The sequence below is a fragment of the Salvelinus sp. IW2-2015 genome, unplaced genomic scaffold (genome assembly GCF_002910315.2).
Source record: "Salvelinus sp. IW2-2015 unplaced genomic scaffold, ASM291031v2 Un_scaffold2104, whole genome shotgun sequence".
Classification (NCBI taxonomy): domain Eukaryota; kingdom Metazoa; phylum Chordata; class Actinopteri; order Salmoniformes; family Salmonidae; genus Salvelinus; species Salvelinus sp. IW2-2015.
In genome coordinates this window covers 136,728-144,199 of record NW_019943442.1, presented here as the reverse complement: position 1 = coordinate 144,199, position 7,472 = coordinate 136,728, and the positions used below count along the sequence as shown (strand labels likewise).

The 7,472-nt window shown below is 42.1% G+C and overlaps 1 long non-coding RNA gene across 1 annotated transcript; it reads left to right on the top strand.

Moving 5' to 3' along the window:
• The first annotated feature begins 731 nt into the window (after positions 1-731).
• Positions 732-2,157, top strand: LOC112072952 (uncharacterized). The gene is made up of 4 exons (XR_002894426.2): positions 732-833; positions 1,164-1,286; positions 1,402-1,485; positions 2,119-2,157. It is a non-coding gene; the product is annotated as an uncharacterized lncRNA (long non-coding RNA).
• Positions 2,158-7,472: the final 5,315 nt, after the last annotated feature.

Below are 7,472 nucleotides of genomic sequence, written 5' to 3'. Positions count from 1 at the left end.
CACACACACAGAGAAGAGGATTCCTACAGTGTTGTTTGTCCAGTGTCCTAACAGTGTGTTGTTGTCCCACAGGTGTGCGCAAACAGTGTGTTGTTGTCCAGGTGTCCTAACAGTGTGTTGTTGTCCAGGTGTCCTAACGGAGTGGTGTTGTCACAGGTGTCCTAACAGTGTGTTGTTGTCCAGGTGTCCTAACAGTGTGTTGTTTGTCCAGGTGTCCTACAGTGTGTCGTGTTTGTCCAGGTGTCCTAACAGTGTGTTGTCTGTCCAGGTGTCCTAACAGTGTGTTGTTGTCCAGGTGTCCTAACAGTGTGTTGTTGTCAGGTGTTCTAACAAGTGTGTTTGTTTGTCCAGGTGTCCTAACACGTGTGTGTTTCCAGTGTATAGACAGTGTGTTTGTCCAGGTGTCCTAACCAGTGTGTTGTTGTCAGGTGTTCCTAACAGTGTGTTGTTGTTGTCCAGGTGTCTTAACGTGTGTTGTGTTGTCCAGGTGTCTAACAGTTTGTCGTTGTCCAGGTGTCCTAACAGTGTGTTGTTGTCCAAGGTGTCCCTAACAGTGCTGTTGTGTTGTCCAGGTGTTGCTAACAGTGTGTCGTGTTTCCAGTGTGTCTAACAGTGTGTTGTTGTCCAGGTTCTAACAGTGTGTTGTTGCCAGGGTCCTAACAGTGTGTTGTTGTCCAGGTGTCCTAACAGTGTGTTGTGTCCAGGTGTCTAACGTGTTGTTTCCAGTGTACTACTTCCGTCAGGGTCATGAGGCGTATGTAGAGATGACCAAACAGAACAAGATCTACAGCATCAACCCTAAGAAACAACCCTGGCACAAGATGGAGTTACGGGTAACCACCACTACACACACTAACACCCTGGCACACGATGGAGTTATGGGTACCCCCCACTACAACACACTAACAAACACACACTAACACTCCACACACCACCACACACACACCACACACACCACCATCACACACACTAAGTAAAGACATGAATAAGATTGTCAGCTTAATGACTAAATCACCCTGACCTCAGAAACAACTGTGTGTTGTGTGTTGTGTGTGTGTGTGTGTGTGTGTGTGTGTGTGTGTGTGTGTGTGTGTGTGTGTGTGTGTGTGTGTGTGTGGTGTGTGTGTGGTGTGTGTGTGTGTGTTGTGTGTGTGTGTCTGTAGGAGCAGGAGCTGGTGAAGATAGTAGGGCTAAAAATATGAGGTTGGTCTCCCTCTCTCTGCTGCCTCAACTGGCCTTCCTGGACCTGATACTGGCAAGCTGACTGGAGGATCCTTCTCCATGAAGTAACCATGCCTTACTCTGTGTTCTCTCTGTGTCTCTGTGTGTGTGTGTGTGCTCACAATTGTGACTGTGTGTCGTGTTTGTGTGTACTAACGTGGTATATGTGTGTTGTCATAGATACCACGACATGCCTGACGTGATTGACTTCCTGGTTCTGCGGCAGCAGTTTGATGATGGCGAGAGACCACCACTGGACCATAGGTCAGTCTCTTTCTAACGGCTCTGTGTCTCTGGTAGGCCATAGAGATGGATAAGGTCTCATCTGAATATGGATTATGGGTCTGCCCATAGAGATGTAGATCATTGTAATCTTGGCTATGGTCTGGTAGCCATGAGATGATGGTCTCATCTTGTATCTATGCTTATGGTGTCTGGTAGGCCATAGAGATGGATAGAGGTCTCATCATCGTATTGATTATTGTGTAATGGATTTTCCATTGTATCTAATGGCATTATGGTTCTGGATAGAGTTCCGCACTAGATGATGGATAGAGGTCTCTCATTTATCTATGCATTATGGTGTCTGGTAGCCATAGGATGATAGAGTCTCATCATTGTATTATGCATTATGGTGTCTGTAGGCCCATGAGATGGATAGAGTCTCATCATTGTATCTATCATTATGGGTCTGGTACCCATAGAGATTATCTCCTCCTGGAGTCCTGACACCAATCTAATTATTTGGCCCTAGAGTGGTTGTACTACGTACTAGGTGACAGTGTGTCTTATGGTACGTCATGGATGACCTGGTTTTAATTGAGTCATGTCCCACGGTGACAGTAGGTAGTGAGAGATACCTGGTGGTTTGTAATTAAAGTGACTTGTCCAGTCCAGGTGACAGGTTCAGGTCAGTGTTAGATGATACCTGGTGGTGTTGTAATTAGAAGTGACCTTGTCTCCAGGTGCAGGTTCAGGTCAGTGATAGATGATACCTGGTGTGTTATGAGAGTGCTTTGTCCCATCCAGGTGACAGGTTCAGTCAGTTAGATGATACCTGGTGGTGTTTGTAATTAGAAGTGACCTTGTCCCATCCAGGTGACAGGTTTCAGGTCAGTGATAGATGATACTGCTGGTGTTTATGAGAAGTGACCTTGTCCCATCCAGGTGGACAGGTTCAGGTCAGTGATAGATGATACCTGTGGTGTTGTAATTAGAAGTGACCTTGTCCCATCAGGTGACAGTTCAGGTCAGTGAAGACATGCCTGTGGTTCGGGACCATTGAGACCAGGAGCCCTTCCAACCAAGAGTACCCAGACAGCCTGTTCCATGCTACAACGTCTGGTAGGTTATAACACCTCTATGAACCTTCATAACCCTATAACCTGTATATGCCAGGCAGCCTGTTCCAATGCTACAATGTCTGGTAGGTTATAACAACTCTATGAGCCTTAATAACCTATAACTATGTATAATGCCAGGCAGCCTGTTCCAGTGTTCACAACATCTGTAGGTTATAACACCTCTTGAGCCTTCATAACCCTATAATCCTTCATAACACCAGACAGACTGTTCGTTTACTACATCTGGTAGGTTTTAACCCCTATGAGCCTTCATAACCATTATAATCCTTCATAACACCAGACAGACTGTTCGTATTACTACATCTGGTAGTTTTAACCCTATGAGCCTTCATAACCCATAAACCAGACAGACTGTTTGTTTTACTACATCTGGATGTTTAACCCCTATGAGCCTTCATAACCCTATAATCCAAACCAGACAGACTGTTTGTTTTTACTACATCTGGTATGTTTTAACCCCTATGAGCTTCATAACCTTAATCCTTCATAACACCAGACAGACTGTTTGTTTTACTACATTCGGTATGTTTTAACCTCTATGAGCCTTCAATAACCCTTAATCCTTCATACACCAGACAGACTGTTTGTTTTACTACATCTGGTATGTTTAACCCCTATGAGCCTTCATAACCCTATATCTTCATAACACCAGACAGACTGTTTGTTTTACTACATGCTGGTATGTTTTAACCCTATGAGCCTTCATAACCCTAATCCTTCATAAACACCAGACAGACTGTTGTTTACTACATCTGTATGTTTTAACCCCTATGAGCCTTCATAACCCTATAATCCTCATAACACCAGACAGACTGTTTGTTTTTACTACATCTGGTATGTTTTAACCCCTATGAGCCTTCATAACCTACCTTCATAACACCAGACAGACTGTTTGTTTTACTACATCTGGTATGTTTTAACCCCTATGAGCCTTCATAACCTATAAACCAGACAGACTGTTTGTTTTACTACATCTGGTATGTTTTAACCCCTATGAGCCTTCATAACCCCGCATGAACCTTTATGACATGAAACATAACCTTGATTCTCATTTTTTTTGTTTTGTTTGTTTTGATATATTTTACAAAAACACAAACATCAACACCTGTTATAATCCTTTAGCGTGATGATAATGTGTTTCCTGTCTAGTTGGGATAATGATGATGTGTTTCCTGTCTAGTTGGGATAATGATGATGTGTATCCTGTCTAGTAGGGATAATGATGATGTGTTTCCTGTCTAGTTGGGATAATGATGATGTGTATCCTGTCTAGTTGGGATAATGATGATGTGTTTCCGGTCTAGCTGGGATAATGATGTGATAATGTATTTCCTGTCTATTTGGGATAACGGTGATAATGATGATATTGATGTGTTTCCTGTCTAGCTGAAATAATTATGATAATGATGACGATAATGTGTTTCCTGTCTAGTTGGGATAATGATTATAATAATAATGTGTGTCCTGTCTAGCTGGGATAATGATAATAATGGTAATGTGTGTCCTGTCTAGTTGGGATAATGATGATAATAATAATGTGTGTCCTGTCTAGTTGGGATAATGATGATAATAATAATGTGTGTCCTGTCTAGCTGGGATAATGATAATAATGGTAATGTGTGTCCTGTCCAGCTGAAATAATGATGATAATGTTCATGATATTGTGTATCCTGTCTAGTTGGGATAATAATGATATGTTTCCTGTCCAGCTGGGATAATGATGATGATGATGATCATGTGTTCCTGTCTACTTGGGATAATGATGAAAATGATGATGATAATGTGCTGTCTAGCTGGAATGATAATGATGCTGATGATGTGTGTCCTGTCTAGCTGGGATAACGGTGACACAGAGAAGATGAGTCCTTGGGACATGGAGCCTATCCCCAACGAGGGTAGGACACACACACACACACACACACACTTGTTAAATGCCTCTGTATCGTCCTGATGATGTGTGGTCCATCAGTAGTGTGTTGTTCTGATGATGTGTGGTCCATCAGTAGTCTTGTCTCTCTGTGTCTCTGTGTGTGTGTGTGTGCTCACAATTGTGACTGTGTGTTCTGTGTTTGTGTGTTACTAACGTGGTATATGTTGGTTGTCATAGATACCACGACATGCCTGACGTGATTGACTTCCTGGTTCTGCGGCAGCAGTTTGATGATGCGAGAGACCACCACTGGACCATAGGTCAGTCTCTTTTCTAACGGCTCTGTGTCTCTGGTAGGCCCATAGAGATGGATAGAGGTCTCATCATTGTAATCTATGGCATTATGGTGTCTGGTAGGCCCATAGAGATTGATAGAGGTCTCATCTGTATCTATGGCATTATGTGTTCTGGTAGGCCCATAGAGATGGATAGAGGTCTCATCATTGTATCTATGGCCATTATTGGTGTCTGGTAGGCCCATAGAGATTGATAGAGGTCTCATCATTGTATCTATGGCATTATGGTGTCTGGTAGGCCCATAGAGATGGATAGAGGTCTCATCATTGTATCTATGGCATTATGGTGTCTGGTAGGCCCATAGAGATTTATCTCCCCTGGAGTCCTGAACCAAATCTAATATATTTTGGCCACTAGATGGTGGCAGTGATGTATCTTAACCATCCAGGTGACAGGTTCAGGTCAGTGATAGACGATGCTGGTGGTGTTTGTATTAGAAGTGACCTTGTCCCATCCAGGTGACAGGTTCAGGTCAGTGTTAGATGATACCTGGTGGTGTTGTAATTAGAAGTGACATTGTCCCATCCAGGTGACAGGTTCAGGTCAGTGTTAGATGATACCTGGTGGTGTTGTAATTAGAAGTGACCTTGTCCCATCCAGGTGACAGGTTCAGGTCAGTGTTAGATGATACCTGGTGGTGTTATGAGAATGACCTTGTCCCATCCAGGTGACAGGTTCAGGTCAGTGATAGATGAACCTGGTGGTGTTATGAGAAGTGACCTTGTCCCATCCAGGTGACAGGTTCAGGTCAGTGATAGATGATACCTGGTGGTGTTGTAATTAGAAGTGACCTTGTCCCATCCAGGTGACAGGTTCAGGTCAGTGATAGACGATGCCGTGGTGTTCGGGACCATTGAGGACCAGGAGCCCTTCCAACCAGAGTACCCAGACAGCCTGTTCCAATGCTACAACGTCTGGTAGGTTATAACACCTCTATGAACCTTCATAACCCTATAACCCTGTATTTTGCCAGGCAGCCTGTTCCAATGCTACAATGTCTGGTAGGTTATAACAACTCTATGAGCCTTAATAACCCTATAACTATGTATAATGCCAGGCAGCCTGTTCCAGTGTTCACAACATCTGGTAGGTTATAACACCTCTGAGCCTTCATAACCCATAATCCTATAACACCAGACAGACTGTTCGTTTTACTACATCTGGTAGGTTTTAACCCCTATGAGCCTTCATAACCATATAATCCTTCATAACACCAGACAGACTGTTCGTATTACTACATCTTGTAGGTTTTAACCCCTATGAGCCTTCATAACCTATAAACCAGACAGACTGTTTGTTTTACTACATCTGGTATGTTTTAACCCCTATGAGCCTTCATAACCCTATAATCCTTCATAACACCAGACAGACTGTTTGTTTTACTACATCTGGTATGTTTTAACCCCTATGAGCCTTCATAACCCTATAAACCAGACAGACTGTTTGTTTTACTACATCTGGTATGTTTTAACCCCTATGAGCCTTCATAACCCTATAAACCAGACAGACTGTTTGTTTTACTACATCTGGTATGTTTTAACCCCTATGAGCCTTCATAACCCTTTAATCCTTCATAACACCAGACAGGACTGTTTGTTTTACTACATCTGGTATGTTTTAACCTCTTGAGCCTTCATAACCCTATAATCCTTCATAAACACCAGACAGACTGTTGTGTTTACTACATCTGGTATGTTTTAACCCCTATGAGCCTTCATAACCCTATACCTTCATAACACCAGACAGACTGTTTGTTTTACTACATGTGGTATGTTTTAACCCCTACGAGCCTTCATAACCCTATAAACCAGACAGACTGTTTGTACTACATCTGGTATGTTTTAACCCCTATGAGCCTTCATAACCCTATAATCCTTCATAACACCAGACAGACTGTTTGTTTTTACTACATCTGGTATGTTTTAACCCCTATGAGCCTTCATAAACCCCGCATGAACCTTTATGACATGAAACATAACCTTGATTCCATTTTTTTTGTTGTTTGTTTTGATATATTTTACAAAAAACACAAACATCAAACCCCTGTTATAATCCTTTAGCTGATGATAATGTGTTTCCTGTCTAGTTGGGATAATGATGAGTGTTTCCTGTCTAGTTGGATAATGATGATGTGTATCCTGTCTAGTAGGGATAATGATGATGTGTTTCCTGTCTAGTTGGGATAATGATGATGTGTATCCTGTCTAGTTGGGATAATGATGATGTGTTCCGGTCTAGCTGGGATAATGATGTGATAATGTATTTCCTGTCTATTTGGGATAACGGTGATAATGATGTATATTGATGTGTTTTCCTGTCTAGCTGAAATATATTATGATAATGATGACGATAATGTGTTTCCTGTCTAGTTGGATAATGATTATAATAATAATGTGTGTCCTGTCTAGCTGGGATAATGATAATAATGGTAATGTGTGTCCTGTCTAGTGGGATAATGATGATAATAATAATGTGTGTCCTGTCTAGTTGGATAATGATGATAATAATAATGTGTGTCCTGTCTAGCTGGATAATGATAATAATGGGTAATGTGTGTCCTGTCCAGCTGAATAATGATGATAATGTTCATGATATTGTGTATCCTGTCTAGTTGGGATAATAATGATATTGTTTCCTGTCCAGCTGGGGTAATGATGATG